General features: G+C 39.7%; 1 protein-coding gene across 7 annotated transcripts in view; it reads right to left on the reverse strand.

The window, feature by feature from the left end:
* The window catches only part of myrf (myelin regulatory factor), a 269,264-nt gene that overhangs the window by 98,487 nt on the left and 151,395 nt on the right, over positions 1-19,382 (reverse strand). The gene's annotated exons all lie outside the window — the stretch shown is intronic.

Here is a 19,382-nt window from a genome sequence, read left to right on the forward strand (position 1 = left end):
CTCTCTCTTCTTCTGAACCAGATCCCCAATATCCCCCAAAATCCAAGGTTCCCTATGCCTACTAACTTTACCTTTACTCCTGACAGGAACATACAAACTCTGTACTCTCAAAATTTCACCTTTGAAGGTCCTCCACTGACCTGGCACATCCTTGCCCGAAAACAATTTTTCCCAATCTACGCATTCTAGATCCTTTCTCATTTCCTCAAAATTAGCCTTTCTCCAATTTAGAATCTCAACTGGAGGCCCAGACCAATCCTTCTCCATAATTAACTTGAAACTAATGATATTATGATCACTGCAGCCAAAATGTTCCCCTACACATACTTCGTCACCTGTCCTGTCTCGTTCCCTAATATGAGATTCAGTATTACACTCTCTCTAGGTGGTACCTCTATATATTGATTTAGAAAACTTTCCTGAACACATTTGACAAACTCCAAGTCATCCAGTCCTTTTACAGTATGGGAGTCCCAGCAAATCTGTATTTTAAATCTTCTACTATCACAGCCCTATGTTTCCTGCAGCTGTCTCTCTACAGATTTGCTCCTCCAATTCTCACTGTTGATAGAGCAAATAGGTTTTTCCACTTAGATTGGGGGAGATAAATATGAGAGGTCATAGTTTTAAGCTGAAGGGGGAAAGGTTTAGGGGGAACATTAGGTGGAAGTTTTTCACTCAGAACGTGGTGTGAGTGTGGAATGAGCTGCCATCTAATATGATGAATGCGGCTCACTCATGTTTTAAGAGTAAATTGGATAGGTATGTGGATAGGAAAGACCTGGAGGTTATGGAATGTGGACAGGTCATCAGCTCCACCCATATAGTCTCAGTAGATGAGCTCTTTGGTCTGTCCTGCCTAAGTACAGGTGTGATATTTTCTCTGGCGAGCAATGCCACTCCTCCCCCTTTCATCCAACACTGCACCCCCCCCCCCCCACACACACACACTATCGCGTCTGAAACGATGGAAGCCTAAAACATTGAGCTGGCAGTTCTGCCCCTCCTTCAAGTTTCACTAATGGCCACAATGTCATAATTCCACGTGCCAATGCATGCCTTTCCTACAATATTTCTTGCATTGAAATAGATGCACCTGAGAACCTTTCCACCATGTTCAACCCTTTGACTTCCAATGTTACATGCAATTTTCACATCATCTTTTCCCTCCTCCACACCGCTATCTGCTCTGTTATTGTGGTTCCAAACTCCCTGTAGCACATCTTATAAAGGGGCCCTAAATTTTAAAAATACACGTAAATATTAAAACATCTATTAGTTTAAAATAGAGAACGAAAGGGGCAAGTAGGACACCAAATGTCAGGGGAAGCTACATTCAGAGGAGAGAGATGGACTCAAAGTGATAAATCATTGCAAATGCAGCCTCGCGCATTTTAAGAATGGATTCAAACTTACGCAGATGAAGCAGGTTTCAAAGGGAGTCAATGGCTGGGCAGAGGGGAGGGGTGGCAGGGTGAAGGACAAAGAGTTTTCAGCCAAATATTTGGTGATGGGCAACAGAAACCCCAGCAAAGGAGCTTGTCAGATGCTCCACAAGAGGCTAGAGACCTGCCTGGCCATTAGTACCAGCACCTGTCCCTATGGTATCATATAGACACCCTGCTCTTGCTTCAGGGATGAGAGCATAAGCCAGACCACCGAAATGTTGGGCTTGAATAAAAAGGGAGACAGTTGTCTGAAAGACAGCGTCTACTTGGTGCCCCAAGAACCCCAAGGACAGCATCGATGAAGATTCCCCCGGTAAGTGAACGTAATGGCCATGGTGTTGCATCAGCAGCAAGGAGTATCTTTAGCTTGATGTTTTAGTTTGAAATATCACAACCGGTTCTGGTTGTTAAAAATTAGCTGCTGCATTTTTTTTTACAAGTATTAACAATGAAACCTTTGACAATGGACTTGAATTGCCGACCTTATGCCAATAAAGAGGATATAAATGGGAAGCCCTGATTCAGAATTCTGAGCTTCAGTGAGATCCATCTTGGCAATTGGTTTGGAGGTGAAGAAATGAAAGTGTAATTGATTAGAAATCCATCAGGGAAATCGACAGAGGCAGGATTGCATGCTTAATATCACCATTACCACTGGATTACTTGTGATTTATTATTCAGTGTACAAAATTAAAAATCAAAATAATGTACTTTTGAACAATTAAATGAAACAATTTCTCTTTTTCATTCTCACTAAACACTTAAAGCCATTTGATTATAATCTGAGTGAAGATTTCATTTGTTGTGTATTTTTTGATAACTAGTTTTAAGTTAAACTTTCAGAGTGTTAGATTGGACATTGATTCTTTTGCATCCGCACCTTTCTCTTAAATGTTTATTATCCATTGTTTGATTGGGGTGTTATAATCATTTAAAAACAACAGTGATATACATATATTAAAAAACCGCAGTTATATTAATAGAGGAAGTAGAATACTATAGTAATTGTGATAGTATAGATTCTATCACCAATATGTATATGTATAGATGCTAGTGTAAGGATGACTGTGACTGGCTGAGAGCATAGCCACAGCTACTGGCAGGTCTTAAAGGATTGCTCCTAGCCAGACCAGGTCATTCTGGACTGGTCGACCTACTTGTGATATGCTCCAGTCTTTTAGTCAATAAAAGCCTTGGTTTGGATCAACATCTTTGGTTCTTTCAATGCGCATTACAGTAATATGGCAAGCATTTAGTGCGGGGTCCTTGAAAATGCAGGGCCCATAGCATAAGCTACTCCTGGTACTACGTTAATTTGACACCGAGATTAAATTCCCCGGAGCATCACTAGCAAACCTTCCTGCAACGACATTAGTCCACCTCCAGTTCAAATGCAAACCATCCTGTTGGAACAGGTCCCACTTTACCTGGAAGAGTGCCCAATGATTCAGAAGCCTGAAGCACTTCCCCCTCCACCATGTCTTTAAGCAGCATTATCCTCCTATTTCTCACCTCATTAGCCTGTGGCATGGGTAGCAATCCTGAGATCACAACACTGGAGATCTTTACCTTCAAATTTGTGCCTAACTCCTGAACCCTCCTTGCCCTTTCTACTCACCTCATTGGCCCTTACATGGACCACGACATCTGGCTGCTCATTCTCCCTCCTGAGAGTGCCATGAACTTAATCTGAAATATTTCAGACCTTGGCACCAGAGAGGCAACATATCATGTAGGATTCTCGTCTTCTTCCACAGAACCTCTTAACTGTTCCCATAACTATGGAATCCTCTATCACTACTGTTCATCTCTTCTCCTCTCTTCCCTTCTTAGCACAGGACCAGACTCCGTGCCACAGACTTGATCACCATAGCTTCTCCTTGGTAGATTGTCCCTCCAATAGTATCAAAAATGGTGTACCTGCTATTGAGTGGGACAGCCACAGGGGTGCCCTGCACTGACTACCTGTTCCTTTTCCCTCTCCTGACTGTCACCCAGCTACCCTCCTCCTGCCTCCTTGGTGTGATAGCATTATTGCATCCATGTAACCCCTGTCTATCACTCCCTAACCCTCCTGAATGATCTGGAGTCTATCCAACCCCAGCTCCAATTCCTTAACTTTGTTTGTAAGGAGCTGCAACTGGATGCACCTCTCGCAGATGGTCATCAGGGATACTTCTGGCTTCATTCTGCATTCCCCTGGCCTGGCTGCTATTTCAACTACATAAGACCAGAGGAAAAAAAAGACAAAAAATAAAACCTGCCCATACCTCTGCCTACTTGCTGAATCCTTTTTGTCCCTCAAATAGGGTGGCCATTGTTTATTTCAGCTCCTGCACCACCCCTATTTGCCAAAGTCTCTTGAGCCAAAGCCTTACCACTCTGACTCAGACTGCTCTCTCAATGGCTCCCATTCTGAGCACTTATTGATGATTTATTAACAGCTGTCGCATCTCTTCTCAGAATAAACTACTCTTCCCACTTTGGTGTCACCCCCCAGACATAGAATTCCATTTTGGATTCTAAACGTCAAAAGACAGACAATTATCCCTACCAACATCAGAGCAGTTACTGCTGCAGTCTTAAAGGAGTTAGAGGGAAACAGAAGTGTTGGAAGTACCACCTCCTAAGTGTGTTCAGTGCTGTCGAAGGATCAAGGAACTTATTTGACAATCAAGTGGAAAAATACTCTCCTATGTCAGTTTTGTTGCAGTTGACATTGCAGGACCATTTTCTCCCCGACTCTCCCTATTTGTTAGCCAATCATTTGTTGATCTTGCACCAAGACTGCCTCTCTTTTTACCACACCCTCACCTGTTCAGCTCAGAGCTGGCACACACAGCTTTCAGCTTTTGTCTGGTTGGCTATGAGAAAGGATTTCAGGCCTCTGATGACTGTTTTCCCTTTGCACAATCGGACCACTTAACCTACTCAGAGCTTGCTGCTTCTTCCTCTTGGCATGCCTGCTGTCAGAAGACCTTTCACACTAGTATTACAACTTTTAAAATAATTGTAACTTATCACTATTCCTTCTACGGTGCGATAAGATGGCATGCAATACAAAATGAAAAATATAAACTGGAAATCTGAAATAAAAACATAAAATGCTGGAAAGACTCAGCACATCGGCTAGCCTCTGAGTGTACAAAGCTGAGTGAAGATGTGAATCAGTCCCACAGAAAAAATAGAGGGAAGTCTTTGGTGGCAGGCAGGGTGAGGATCAGCACAAATGCAGCCCGTCACACCTTGTACCTGGAGGAGATATGTTGTGTAGGGATTCCATAGTTCTGTCAGGCTTGGCTCTTGTTGTCCATGAGGAAGCAAACTGATTGGCCTTAAAAAGTGCCTGATGAAGGCAAAGTCCGCAAACTGAGTAATATTGCAGTTACTAGCTCCTAAAGACTAGAAACGTTTCAAGGCATAATAAATTTGGAGTGGGAATAACTTTCAACACAGTGCACAATGCAGTATTTGCTGGGTCTCAACTCCCAATGTGTATTCTCCTCACTCAATCAATCCTCTTCCTCGGAGTACATTCCCACTTTAAACTGTTGTTTTTCTACAACCAGAAAGGAACAGCCAATAAACTTTGTGCTCTGTAGTATACAGAAGGCCCCTACACACTGAAGTATGTTGTGCCATAATGATGTCCAAATCTGCAATATTACTACAAACCAATTTGTTTTGTCTCATAAATGCCATTGAAGATTGTATGTCCTTTAATCAATGGACATGATCAACTCAATACTTTGCAAAGCCTTGGCAATTCTTGGACAAAGCTGACAGTAAGATTATACATATGCTCTGAACCATGTTTAATGGGATTGTTAAATTGGATACATGCAGAAAAGATGGAGCTGCATTAAACTGAGAATCCAAGAACTGGTGAGGACCATCTTCAGCAAAAATGCACACCGTAACAACCTCATGATTTGCCATATCTCTCACACGATTATGACTACCAAATGAGTTCAATGAAGTGTGCAAAAGAGTCTGATGTGGGCAGCACTAGGTGTACCTAAAGATAAGGTGCCAAATAATGAAGCTGCAAAACTGGACAACATGCACAAAAGCAGAATACAATCGACAGTGCCAAGAGACACATAACCAACAGATCAGACCAAAGTTTTGCATCTTGCTGTGTATGATGATGGACAGACAACTAACAGAGCAAGGACATCCAAGAAAACTTCCACCTTCAGTGATGATGGGACCTGAAGACTTGGATGTGCAACCAAACCAGAAGTGACAGTGAACGATTCAGCTTGGGTTCTTCCTCAGATCCTCCAACATCACAGAAGCAAGTCTTCATCCTGTTTAATTCACTCCACATGATATCAAGAAACTGCAGAGCACACTGGATATAGCAAAGGCTATTAAACTGACAATATCCTGTCTGTGCTTCTGAAAACCTGTGAACCAGATCTGGCTCCACCTCCAATCAAGGTGTTTCCGTACACCAACAACCCATGCATTTCTTCAACAATGTGCAAAATAGCTGAGGCATATCCTATTCACAAAAAAAAAATCAGCCAATCCAGAAAATTACCATCCAATCCACCCAATCTCAATTATTAGCAAAGTGACAGAAGGTTTCATCAACTGTGCTGTGACATATTTGCAGATGCCCAGTTTGGATTTTGCAAGGACCACTTGACTCAAGATCTTATCTTGGCTTTGGTCCAAACATTGATCAATTCCAGAAGTATAGTGAGAATAGCTGCCCTTGATATCTACACAGAGCTTAACCTATTGTGGCATCAGTTTTTTTTATTTTATTTTTTTTTTAAATTTTTTATTTTTCACACCATAAATCACATTAGCCATGATATACACTTTTTCTTTTTCACACATATACAGTGACTTTTTCTCCCCCCCCCTCCCTCCTCCCAAGCCACCCCCCCACCCCCCCCTCATCCATTTTAGGTATACAATCTAGGTTGCATTAAACCAGTCAGACAATGTTGTCATTCAACAAAAATACACCAGAAATTCTACTGAGTCCATTCTTTTCTTTCCTTCTCCTTCCATCAACTTAGGTAATGTTTGTCCCCGGTAGGTTTTCGCTATTGTATTTAATGTAAGGCTCCCATATTTGTTCGAATATTTCAATATTATTTCTTAAACTATATGTTATTTTTTCTAATGGAATACATTTATTCATTTCTATATACCATTGTTGTATTTTCAAATTATCTTCCAATTTCCAGGTTGACATAATACATTTTTTTGCTACGGCTAGGACTATCTTAACAAATCTTTTTTGTGCATCCTCCAAATCAATTCCAAATTCTTTGTTTTTAATGTTACTTAGGAGAAAGATCTCTGGATTCTTTGGTATATTGTTTTCTGTTATTTTATTTAATATCTGATTGAGATCATCCCAAAATTTTTCTACTCTCTCACATGTCCAGATTGCATGAATTGTTGTTCCCATTTCTTTTTTACATCGAAAACATCTATCAGATACTGTTGGGTCCCATTTATTTAACTTTTGCAGTGTAATGTATAGTCTGTGTAACCAATTATATTGTATCATACGTAGCCTCGTATTTATTGTATTTCTCATCGTTCCAGAACATAATTTCTCCCATGTTTCCTTTTTTATCTTTATATTTAAATCTTGTTCCCATTTTTGTTTAGTTTTACCGTTTGTTTCCTCATTCTCCTTTTCTTGCAGTTTAATATACATATTTGTTATAAATCTTTTGATTAACATTGTATCTGTAATCACATATTCAAGGTTACTTCCCTCTGGTAAACTCAAATTGCTTCCTAATTTATCCTTCAAGTAGGATCTCAGTTGGTAATATGCCAGTGCTGTATCTCCAGTTATATTGTACTTATCTCTCATTTGTTCAAAGGATAAGAATCTACTTCCTGAAAAACAATTTTCTATTCTTTTAATCCCTTTTTTTTCCCATTCTCTAAAGGAAAGGTTATTGTGGCATCAGTGATAAAGTGGAAGTGTCAACATCCTTCAAGAAGAAAGTAACAGCCATAGACCTTAAACAAAGGAAAATAATTGTGATTATTGGCAATTAATCATTCCAGCCACAGGACAAGATTGTTCCTTGGGACAAAGTTTCCTTCTTCTGCTGCTTCATCAATAATCTCCCTCCCATAATAAGATCAGAAATGGTGATGTCACTGATAATTTATTTGCAACCCTAAAGAATGAAGCAGCCCATGCCTACATGGAGCAAAAACCAGATAACATTCAGGCATGGGCTGCTAAATGGGAAATAACACATCACAGAAATGCTAGGTAACAGCCATCTCCATCAACAGATACCCTGTGGCAAGTAACTAGTGTCCTGGCATCCCCAGCTTTTCCACCATCCACAAAACACATTTTTTATTGACATATCACAAGCTTGATGGAACACCATTCACTTGCTTTGTGAGTACAGCTCCAAAAACACTCAAGCAGCTCCACACCATCCAGGACAAAGCAACTTGTTTGATGGATACCATCTCCCCTAAACATTAATTCCTTCCATCAAAAGCACACAATGGTTGCAGCTTGTAACATCTATAAAATGCAATGCAGTTGATCTCCAAAGCCACTCAAATAACAACTGCCAGAGCCCACATCTGCTCCAATTAAGAAAGACAGGGGTTTAGATGCAGGAGAATACTGGGAACCTGCATGGTATCCTTTGAATTGCACATGATCCCAACTTGGAAATATATAGGTGGCACCTAAGTTGAGGCAATTCATATTATGAAAACTCCCCCACATAGAATTCACAAATGACTACCAAAAAATCTGAGATTATGGAATAAATGAACCTGGTCAGGTGGCAAACATCTCAGTGGGGAGCATTTTGGTGAGAGTGACCACAACTCCGTTAGCTTCAGCATAGCTATGGAAAAGGATAAAAACAGACAAACTGGGAAAGTGCTTAACTGAAGAAGGGCTAATTACAATGGGACAAGGCAGGAACTAGCAAGAGTAAATTGGAATCAGATATTCAAGGGTGAAAGCACAGAAGTAATGTGGAGGAAATTTAGGGGCCATGTGCTGGGTTCAGAATATATTTTTCCCACTGGAACAAAGAAAAAATGGTAGGAAAAGGGAACCCATAGCCGACGAAACAAGTGAAGGAATTAGTAAAGAAACAAGGAAGCATATATTAGATATAGGAAGCAGGAAACAGGAAGGGCTCATGAGGAAATATATGGTAGCCAGGAAGGAGTTTAAGAAAGGACTCAGGAGAGTTCAAAGTGGGTATGAGAAGGCCTTGGCATGTAGGATTAAGGAGAACATCAAGGCATTCTATGTGAAAAACAGAAGGATGATGAGAATGAATGGGGCTGCTAAAGGATAAAGGCGGCAACATGTGCCTGGAGGCGGAGGAGGTTCGATAAGTCCTAAATGAATACTTTGCTTCAGTATTCACCAGAGAAAAGGACCTTGATCACGGTGGTCGAAATAGAACAGCCAGTGCATTGAACAATGTGGAGATTAAGGAACAGGAAGTGTTGAATCTTCTTAAAAACTTCAAGATTGATAAGTCCCTGTGGGCGGACATGATATACCCCAGGTTGCTATGGGAAGTGAGAGAAGAGATAGCTGGGGCAGTTAAAATTATGATCTTTGAATCCTCTTTGGCTGCATGGAGATGCCAGAAGATGGGAGAATGGCAAATGTAGTCCCCTTGTTTAAAAAAAATAATAGGGAGAATTCAGAGAATTATAAACCAGTGGTGTGCAAACTATTGGAGAAGATTCTTAAGGATCGGATCTATGAGCATTTGGAGTACGGTCTATTCAAGGATAGTCAGCATGGCTATGCCTCACAAGCCTGAGTTATTTTGAGGAGGTAACAAAAGAAATTGATGAGGGTAGGGGGTAGATGTGGGGTAGCAAGGCAAGATCCCCCATGAGAGTCTCATCCAGAAAGTTATGAGGCATGGGATCAGTGGAACCTTGGCTGTGTGGATAAAAAATTGGCTTGCAGGTAGAAAGCAGAGAATAGGTATTGGAAGGAAAGTATTCTGCCTGGAGATCAGTGACTAGTGCAGTGCCACAAGGATCTGTTCTGCAACCCCTGCTCTTTATGATTTTTATAAATGACCTGGATGATGAGGCAGAAGGATGAGTGAGTAAGTTTGTGGATGACACGAAAGTTGGAGGAGTTGTAGATGGAGCTGTAGGTTGTCAAAGGTTACAAGAAGATATAGACGATGCAGAGTTGGGCAGAAAAGTGGCAGATGGAGTTCAATCCGGATAAGTGTGAGGTGATGCATTTTGAAAAGACAAACCAGAAGGCTGAGTGCAGGGTTAATGGTCAGTTACTTAAGAGTGTGGATGAACAGAGGGATCTTGGGGTTCAAATCCATATCTCCCTCAAGGTCACTGCACAGGTAGATAGGATAGTTAAGAAGGTCTATGGGATGTTGGGCTTCATTAAAAAGGGAATTCAGTTCAGGAGTAGAGAGGGAATGTTACAATTCTAAAAATTTCTGATATAACCATCTCATTATAGGAAAGATGTGGAAGCTATGGAGAGGGTGCAGAGGAGATTTACCAGGGTGTTGTCTGGATTGGAAAGCAAATCTTACGAGGCAAGTTTAGCAGAGCTGGGACTTTACTCTTTGGAGCATAGAAGAATGAGAGGAAACTTGATAGAGGTCTACAAGATTATGAGAGGCATAGAGAGGGTGGACAGCCAGCATCTGTTTCCCAGGGCAGGAATAGCAAACACCAGAGGACATATGTACCAAGCTAAGGGAGGGAAGTTTAGAGAGACATCAGGGTTTTTTTTTGTTACACACAGAGTTATGGGTGCCTGGAATGCCTTCCCAGGCATGGTGGTGGAGACTGAAATATTATGGGCATTTAAGACTCTTAGACAGGCACATGGATGAAAGAAAAATAAAGGATTATGGGGTAGGGAGAGTTTAGTACATTTTTAAATGAAGTATATGGGCCTGTACTGTAGTGTTCTATGTTCTAAAAGTTTACTCAAATGAAATGAGAATAAAGTAAACAAACCTTTTTTTCAACTCGCACTTCTCGAAAAATGAGGATATGCATTATGGAAAATCATGACACTGACTGTTTTTTGGGAACACAAGTCCCTCCCAAAATTTGAGGGGGGGAGGGATTTTATTTGTATTGTCATTCCTTCTTTGTCAAACTCTGCAGCTTTGTAGAAATAACTCCACCAGAAAGATTGCAATGGATCAAGAAAGTTTCTTGCCACCATCTTCTCAAGAGCAATTAGGAATATTCAATAAACATTGGTTTTGGCAGAAATTCCCAGATCTGGAAAAATAAATACAGTGATGTGCCTTCTACATAGAGACACATCAGGGTTCTCTTTGTCAAGCTGCAATTAAAATGGTGGCAAGCTAAATAGGTAGCTGAAAAGAAATAGCAAATTCAACTAGTGTCTTTCAATGCCAAATTTATCAATACCTGGAAAAATGAAATGAGACCCATTGTTTTTTTAAAATTTTTTTATTTTTCACACTATAAACCACATTGATCAAGATACATACATTTTCCTTTTCAAATATATACAATGTCGTTTTCTCCCCCCCCTTCCCATCCCACCCTCCCTACCACCCCTCCCATTCATTTAAAGTTCAGAATCTAAGATACATTAAACCTGTCAAACAATGTTGTCACTCAATAAAAACAAACAAGAATTTCCACTGAGTCAATTCTTTTCATTCCCTTCTCCTTCTGTCATTTTAGGTGGTAGATGTCCCTGGGTAGGTTTTCTCTATTGTGTTTCATGTATGGCTCCCATATTTGTTCAAATATTGTAATATTATTTCTTAAATTATGTTATTTTTTCTAATGGAATACATTTATTCATTTCTATATACCATTGTTGTATTCTCGTTATCTTCTAATTTCCAGGCTGACATAATACATTTTTTTTGCTACAGCTAGGGCTATCCTAACAAATCTTTTTTGTGCACCATCCAAATCAAGTCCAAATTCTTGGTTCTTTATGTTACTTAGGAGGAAGATCTCTGGGTTTTTTGGTATATTACTTTTTGTGATTTTATTTAATATCTGGTTTAGATCTTCCCAAAATTTTTTCACTTTCTCACATGTCCAGATTGCATGAATTGTTGTTCCCATTTCCTTTATACAGCGAAAACATCTGTCAGATACTGTTGGGTCCCATTTATTTAACTTTTGAGGTGTAATATATAGCCTGTGTATCCGGTTATATTGTATCATACGTAACCTCGTATTTATTGTATTTCTCATAGTTCCTAAGCATAACTTCTCCCATGTTTCATTCTTTATCTTTATGTTTAGATCTTGTTCCCATTTATGTTTAGTTTTACTATTTGCTTCCTCGTTTTCCTTTTCTTGTAGTTTAATATACATGTTTGTTATAAATTTTTTGATTATCATTGTGTCTGTAATCACATATTCAAAATTACTTCCCTCTGGTAACCTCAGATTGCTTCCCAATTTGTCCTTCAAGTAGGATTTCAGTTGGTAGTATGCCAACACTGTATCGGGAGTTATATTATATTTATCCTTCATTTGTTCAAAGGGTAATAATTTATTTCCTGAAAAGAAATTTTCTATTCTTTTGATCCCTTTTTTCTCCCATTCTCTAAAGGAAATGTTATCTATTGTAAAAGGGATTAGCTGATTTTGCGTCAGTATTAGTTTTGGTAGTTGGTAATTTGTTTTATTCCTTTCTACATGAATCTTCTTCCAAATATTGAGCAGATGATGTAACACTGGAGAATTCCTACGTTGTACCAATTTTTCATCCCATTTATATAATATATGTTCGGGTATCTTCTCCCCTATTTTATCTAGTTCTAATCTAGTCCAATCTGGCTTTTCCCTTGTTTGATAAAAATCTGATAGGTATCTTAATTGTGCGGCTCTATAATAATTTTTAAAGTTTGGCAGTTGTAAGCCTCCTTGTTTATACCATTCTGTTAATTTATCTAGTGCTATCCTTGGTTTCCCCCCTTTCCATAAGAATTTCCTTATTATTTTCTTTAACTCCTTGAAGAATTTCTCCGTCAAGTGAATTGGCAATGCCTGAAATAGGTATTGTATCGTTGGGAAAATGTTCATTTTAATACAGTTTATCCTTCCTATTAGTGTTAGTGGTATGTCTTTCCAATGCTCTAAGTCGTCCTGTAATTTTTTCATTAGTGGATAATAATTGAGTTTATATAGATGGCCAAGGTTTTTATTTATTTGTATACCTAAGTATCGTATTGGTTGCATTTGCCATCTGAATGGTGATTCTTTCTTAAATTTTGAGAAATCCGCATTATTCATTGGCATTGCTTCACTTTTATTTGCAATAATCTTGTATCCCGACACTTCTCCATATTCCTTCAATTTCTTATGTAATTCTTTTATTGATATTTCTGGTTCTGTTAAGTATACTATAATGTCATCTGCAAATAAACTTTTATATTCCTTGTCTTTTATTTTTATCCCTTTTATTTTATTTTCTGTTCTTATCAGTTCTGCTAGTGGTTCTATAGCTAACGCGAACAATAAGGGCGATAGTGGGCATCCCTGCTTTGTTGATCTGCTTAATTTAAATTATTTTGATATATATCCATTTACTGTCATTTTCGCCAATGGCCCCTTATATAATGCTTTAAATCAATTAATATATTTCTCTGGTAAACTGAATTTTTGTAGTACTTTGAATAAATAATTCCATTCTACTCTGTCAAAGGCCTTCTCTGCGTCTAAGGCCACCACTACTGTTGGAACTTTATTTCCTTCTACTGTATGAATTAAGTTAATAAATTTACAAATATTGTCTGTTCGTCTTTTTTTAATAAATCCAGTTTGATCTAGATTTACTATTTTTGGTACATAGTCGGCTAATCTGTTTGCTAATAGTTTAGCTATTATCTTATAATCTGTGTTAAGTAAAGATATTGGTCTAAATGATGCTGGTGCAAGTGGATCTTTCCCTGTCTTTGGTATTACTGTAATTATTGCTGTTTTGAATGAATCTGGTAAGCTTTGTGTTTTATCAATCTGGTTGATTACTTCCAGGAGGGGAGGAATTAATAAATCTTTAAATGTTTTATAGAATTCTATTGGGAATCCATCCTCTCCTGGTGTTTTATTATTCGGTAGTTTTTTTTATTATCTCTTGTATTTCTACTATTTCAAATGGTTCTGTTAATTTATTTTGTTTCTCTATTTGTAATTTCGGTAGTTCAATTTTAGTTAAAAATTCATCTATTTTGTCTTCTTTCCCTTCGTTTTCAGTTTGGTATAATTGTTCGTAGAATTCTCTGAAGTTTTCATTAATTTCCGTTGGATTATATGTGATTTGTTTGTCTTTTTTCCTTGATGCCAATACCATTCTCTTAGTTTGTTCTGTCTTAAGCTGCCATGCTAGAATTTTCTGCATTTTTTCTCCTAGTTCATAATATTTCTGTTTTGTCTTCATTATGTTCTTCTCCACTTTATATGTTTGTAGTGTTTCATATTTTATGTTTTTATCTGCCAATTCTCTTCTTTTAGTTGTGTCTTCCTTTATTGCTAATTCTTTTTCTATATTTGCCATTTCCCTTTCCAACTGCTCTGTTTCCAGATTGTAGTCCTTCTTCATCTTGGTTACATAACTTATTATTTGCCCTCTGATGAACGCTTTCATTGCGTCCCATAGTATAAACTTATCTTTCACTGATTCCGTATTTATTTCAAAGTACATTTTAATTTGTCTTTCAATGAATTCTCTAAAATCCTGCCTTTTAAGTAGCATGGAGTTTAATCTCCATCTATACATTCTTGGAGGGATGTCCTCTAACTCTATTGTCAATATCAGGGGTGAGTGGTCCGATAATATTCTAGCTTTATATTCTGTTTTTCTAACTCTGTCTTGCATGCGAGCTGATAGCAGGAATAGGTCTATTCTTGAGTATGTTTTATGTCTACCCGAATAATATGAATATTCCTTTTCCTTTGGGTGTTGTTTCCTCCATATATCCAAAAGTTGCATTTCTTGCATCGATTTAATTATAAATTTGGTTACTTTGTTCTTTCTGTTAATTTTTTTCCCAGTTTTATCCATGTTTGAATCCAAATTAAGGTTGAAATCCCCTCCTATTAGTATGTTCCCTTGCGTGTCTGCTATCTTCAAAAAAATATCTTGCATAAATTTTTGATCTTCTTCGTTAGGTGAATATACATTGAGTAAATTACAAAACTCCGAATATATCTGACATTTTATCATTACATATCTCCCTGCTGGATCTATTATTTCCTCTTCTATTTTAATTGGTACATTTTTACTGATTAATATAGCTACTCCTCTAGCTTTTGAATTATATGACGCTGCTGTTACATGTCCTATCCAATCTCTCTTTAATTTCTTGTGCTCCATTTCAGTTAAGTGTGTTTCTTGCACGAATGCTATATCAATTTTTTCTTTTTTCAGTAAATTTAGCAGTTTCTTCCTTTTGATTTGGTTATGTATTCCGTTAATATTTAAAGTCATATAGTTCAACATAGCCATTTCATACTTTTTTTATCTTTCCTTTCCGTTTCCTCATCATCACCTTTCCTTCTTTTCCATTTCTGCTTTCTTGTTTTGAACACTTCATAAGACAACATTTCTAAAACATCAAACATTTCCCTTATTCTCCTATCTAAAATTTCTTTAACCCCTTCCTGAGTTGCCCTTTATCCCTTGTTGGGCAACCACATCTCCCCTCTCCATTTGGATTTGCGAATTCACTCGCAAGTGTCAACTGATTTCGCAGTGACTGTAACTCCTCCCCACCCAGCCCCCCCCAGAAAAGATTCTAATTTTCATATACAACAAAGGTCACTCTCTTAATTCCCTCCTTACTTCCTCTCTTCCCTTTCTTTCCCTTATTAATTCTTATCTATACTCTATATATTTTCCTTTAAATACGCATACACTCATGGACACACACACACATATCTTCTTTGGCTTGGCTTCGCGGACGAAGATTTATGGAGGGGGTAAAAAGTCCACGTCAGCTGCAGGCTCGTTTGTGGCTGACCAGTCCGATGCGGGACAGGCAGACACGATTGCAGCGGTTGCAAGGGAAAATTGGTTGGTTGGGGTTGGGTGTTGGGTTTTTCCTCCTTTGCCTTTTGTCAGTGAGGTGGGCTCTGCGGTCTTCTTCAAAGGAGGCTGCTGCCCGCCAAACTGTGAGGCGCCAAGATGCACGGTTTGAGGCGTTATCAGCCCACTGGCGGTGGTCAATGTGGCAGGCACCAAGAGATTTCTTTAGGCAGTCCTTGTACCTTTTCTTTGGTGCACCTCTGTCACGGTGGCCAGTGGAGAGCTCGCCATATAATACGATCTTGGGAAGGCGATGGTCCTCCATTCTGGAGACGTGACCCATCCAGCGCAGCTGGATCTTCAGCAGCGTGGACTCGATGCTGTCGACCTCTGCCATCTCGAGTACCTCGACGTTAGGGGTGTGAGCGCTCCAATGGATGTTGAGGATGGAGCGGAGACAACGCTGGTGGAAGCGTTCTAGGAGCCGTAGGTGGTGCCGGTAGAGGACCCATGATTCGGAGCCGAACAGGAGTGTGGGTATGACAACGGCTCTGTATACGCTTATCTTTGTGAGGTTTTTCAGTTGGTTGTTTTTCCAGACTCTTTTGTGTAGTCTTCCAAAGGCGCTATTTGCCTTGGCGAGTCTGTTGTCTATCTCATTGTCGATCCTTGCATCTGATGAAATGGTGCAGCCGAGATAGGTAAACTGGTTGACCGTTTTGAGTTTTGTGTGCCCGATGGAGATGTGGGGGGGCTGGTAGTCATGGTGGGGAGCTGGCTGATGGAGGACCTCAGTTTTCTTCAGGCTGACTTCCAGGCCAAACATTTTGGCAGTTTCCGCAAAGCAGGACGTCAAGCGCTGAAGAGCTGGCTCTGAATGGGCAACTAAAGCGGCATCATCTGCAAAGAGTAGTTCACGGACAAGTTTCTCTTGTGTCTTGGTGTGAGCTTGCAGGCGCCTCAGATTGAAGAGACTGCCATCCGTGCGGTACCGGATGTAAACAGCGTCTTCATTGTTGGGGTCTTTCATGGCTTGGTTCAGCATCATGCTGAAGAAGATTGAAAAGAGGGTTGGTGCGAGAACACAGCCTTGCTTCACGCCATTGTTAATGGAGAAGGGTTCAGAGAGCTCATTGCTGTATCTGACCCGACCTTGTTGGTTTTCGTGCAGTTGGATAATCATGTTGAGGAACTTTGGGGGACATCCGATGCGCTCTAGTATTTGCCAAAGCCCTTTCCTGCTCACGGTGTCGAAGGCTTTGGTGAGGTCAACAAAGGTGATGTAGAGTCCTTTGTTTTGTTCTCTACACTTTTCTTGGAGCTGTCTGAGGGCAAAGACCATGTCAGTGGTTCCTCTGTTAGCGCGAAAGCCGCACTGTGATTCTGGGAGAATATTCTCAGCGACACTAGGTATTATTCTATTTAGTAGAATCCTAGCGAAGATTTTGCCTGCAATGGAGAGCAACGTGATTCCCCTGTAGTTTGAGCAGTCTGATTTCTCGCCTTTGTTTTTGTACAGGGTGATGATGGTGGCATCACGAAGATCCTGAGGCAGTTTACCTTGGTCCCAACAAAGCTTGAAAAACTCATGCAGTTTGGCATGCAGAGTTTTGCCGCCAGCCTTCCAGACTTCTGGGGGGATTCCATCCATACCTGCTGCTTTGCCACTTTTCAGTTGTTCGATTGCCTTATATGTCTCATCCAGGGTGGGAACCTCATCCAGCTCTAGCCTTAGGGGCTGTTGAGGGAGCTGGAGCAGGGCGGAATCTTGGACTGAGCGGTTGGTACTGAAAAGAGATTGGAAGTGTTCTGACCATCGGTTGAGGATGGAGATCTTGTCGCTGAGGAGGACTTTGCCGTCTGAGCTGCGCAGCGGGCTTTGGACTTGGGGTGAGGGGCCGTACACAGCCTTTAGAGCCTCGTAGAAACCCCTGAAGTCGCCAATGTCCGCGCTGAGCTGTGTTCGTTTGGCGAGGCTAGTCCACCACTCATTTTGGATCTCCCGGAGTTTGCGCTGAAGATGGCTGCATGCGCGACGGAAGGCTTGTTTCTTCTCTGGACAGGACGGCTTTGTAAGGTGAGCCTGGTGGGCAGCTCGCTTCTTTGCCAGCAGCTCCTGGATTTCCTGGCTGTTTTCGTCAAACCAGTCCTTGTTTTTCCTGGAGGAGAAGCCCAGTACCTCTTCACACACACATATATATATATACCCATATATATATATATATACCCATATACACACATGCATATAGTTCGTGGTCATTTTTGCTCTCGTTACATGTCTTCATCTCTCTGTCTGTTTTGTAGTGGTTCTGCAAATTTTCGTGCTTCCTCCGGATCCGAGAATGTCCTTGTCTGTTTTGTCCTTGTCTGTTTTGCTGCTCTGGAATAACTATTTTAAGTACTGCTGGGTACTTTAGCATAAATTTATATCCTTTTTTCCATAGGATCGTTTTTGCTGTATTAAACTCCTTTCTCTTCTTCAGGAGTTCAAAACTTATGTCTGGATAGAAAAAAAATTTTTGACCTTTGTATTCCAGTGGCTTTTTGTCTTCTCTTATTTTCTTCATTGCTTTCTCCAATATATTTTCTCTTGTTGTATATCTTAGGAATTTTACTAAAATGGATCTTGGTTTTTGTTGTGGCTGTGGTTTAGGGGCTAATGTTCTATGTGCCCTTTCTATTTCCATTTCTTCCTGTAATTCTGGTCTTCCTAGGACCCTGGGGATCCAATCTTTTATAAATACTCTCATATTCTTGCCTTCTTCATCTTCCTTAAGGCCCGCTATCTTTATATTATTTCTTCTATTATAATTTTCCATTATATCTATCTTCTGAGCTAACAGCTCTTGTGTCTCTTTAACTTTTTTATTAGATTCTTCTAATTTCTTTTTTAAGTCCTCTACTTCCACTTCTACGGCTGTTTCTCGTTCTTCCACCTTGTCCACTTTTTTTCCTATATCTGACATGACCATCTCTAATCTATTCATTTTTTCTTCTGTACTTTTAATTCTTCTTTTTATTTCACTAAATTCTTGTGATTGCCATTCTTTTACTGATTCCATATATTCTTTAAAAATATATCCATTGTCTTGCCTTTCCCTTCTTCTTCCATTTCTCTGTGTTCTTCTTCTTCTTCCTCTGGGTTGGTCATCTGTTGTTTCCTTGATTTCTTTTTACTCTCTTCTTTCTTGTTCTCGTTGTTTTCTATGTTCTCTTCTTGTTGTTGTGTTGTAGCTGTCATTCTCAGCTGTGGAAATCGACTCCTCAGCTGGTCCCCCATCCCGTCAGTGTTTTTTTTGTCATGCGCGATTGCGCACTTTTGCTTGGCTCCGCGAGCCATTTTTGTAGTCCTGAGCTCGGGACTTCGACTGACCTGAGGGAGCGGGTTTCTCTCTCCCCACAGCGGGCCTCCTCGGACAGGTAAGGCCTTCACCTTCTTCTTCCGATGTCTTTTCTTCTTCTCTTCTTCCCGTTGTTTTCGACTTTTCTTTCTTCGCTGCCATTTTCTTCCCACTTTTACTTTCACTTTATTTTAATTTTTGTGTTTGTGCTTTTGTGTTTTCTGCGTTTTTTAAAAACTTTTCCGGAGAGGGCATTGTTTAAACAGTTTATGGGTACTGGAATTCTACACTTCATTATGGAAGATTTCATTGTCTGTTTATGATGAAGCAATATCATTAATTATTTTTATAGCCAGCATGCTCTAATATTTGGGTTTGAATATTATTGCCTATCGATAATAATTTTTCTTTATATAGGGCCTTCAACATAACCATGTTTCTTAATATGCTTTACATAGGTGTTACAAAACAACATTTGGTACTAGACCATTATAAGCTATTAGGCTAGATCAAAAAGGTAGATTTTAAGAAGATCTAATGGGAGGAATGAAATGTAGAGAGAGGACATTCATGGTT

The sequence above is a fragment of the Narcine bancroftii genome, chromosome 1 (genome assembly GCF_036971445.1).
Source record: "Narcine bancroftii isolate sNarBan1 chromosome 1, sNarBan1.hap1, whole genome shotgun sequence".
Taxonomy (NCBI): domain Eukaryota; kingdom Metazoa; phylum Chordata; class Chondrichthyes; order Torpediniformes; family Narcinidae; genus Narcine; species Narcine bancroftii.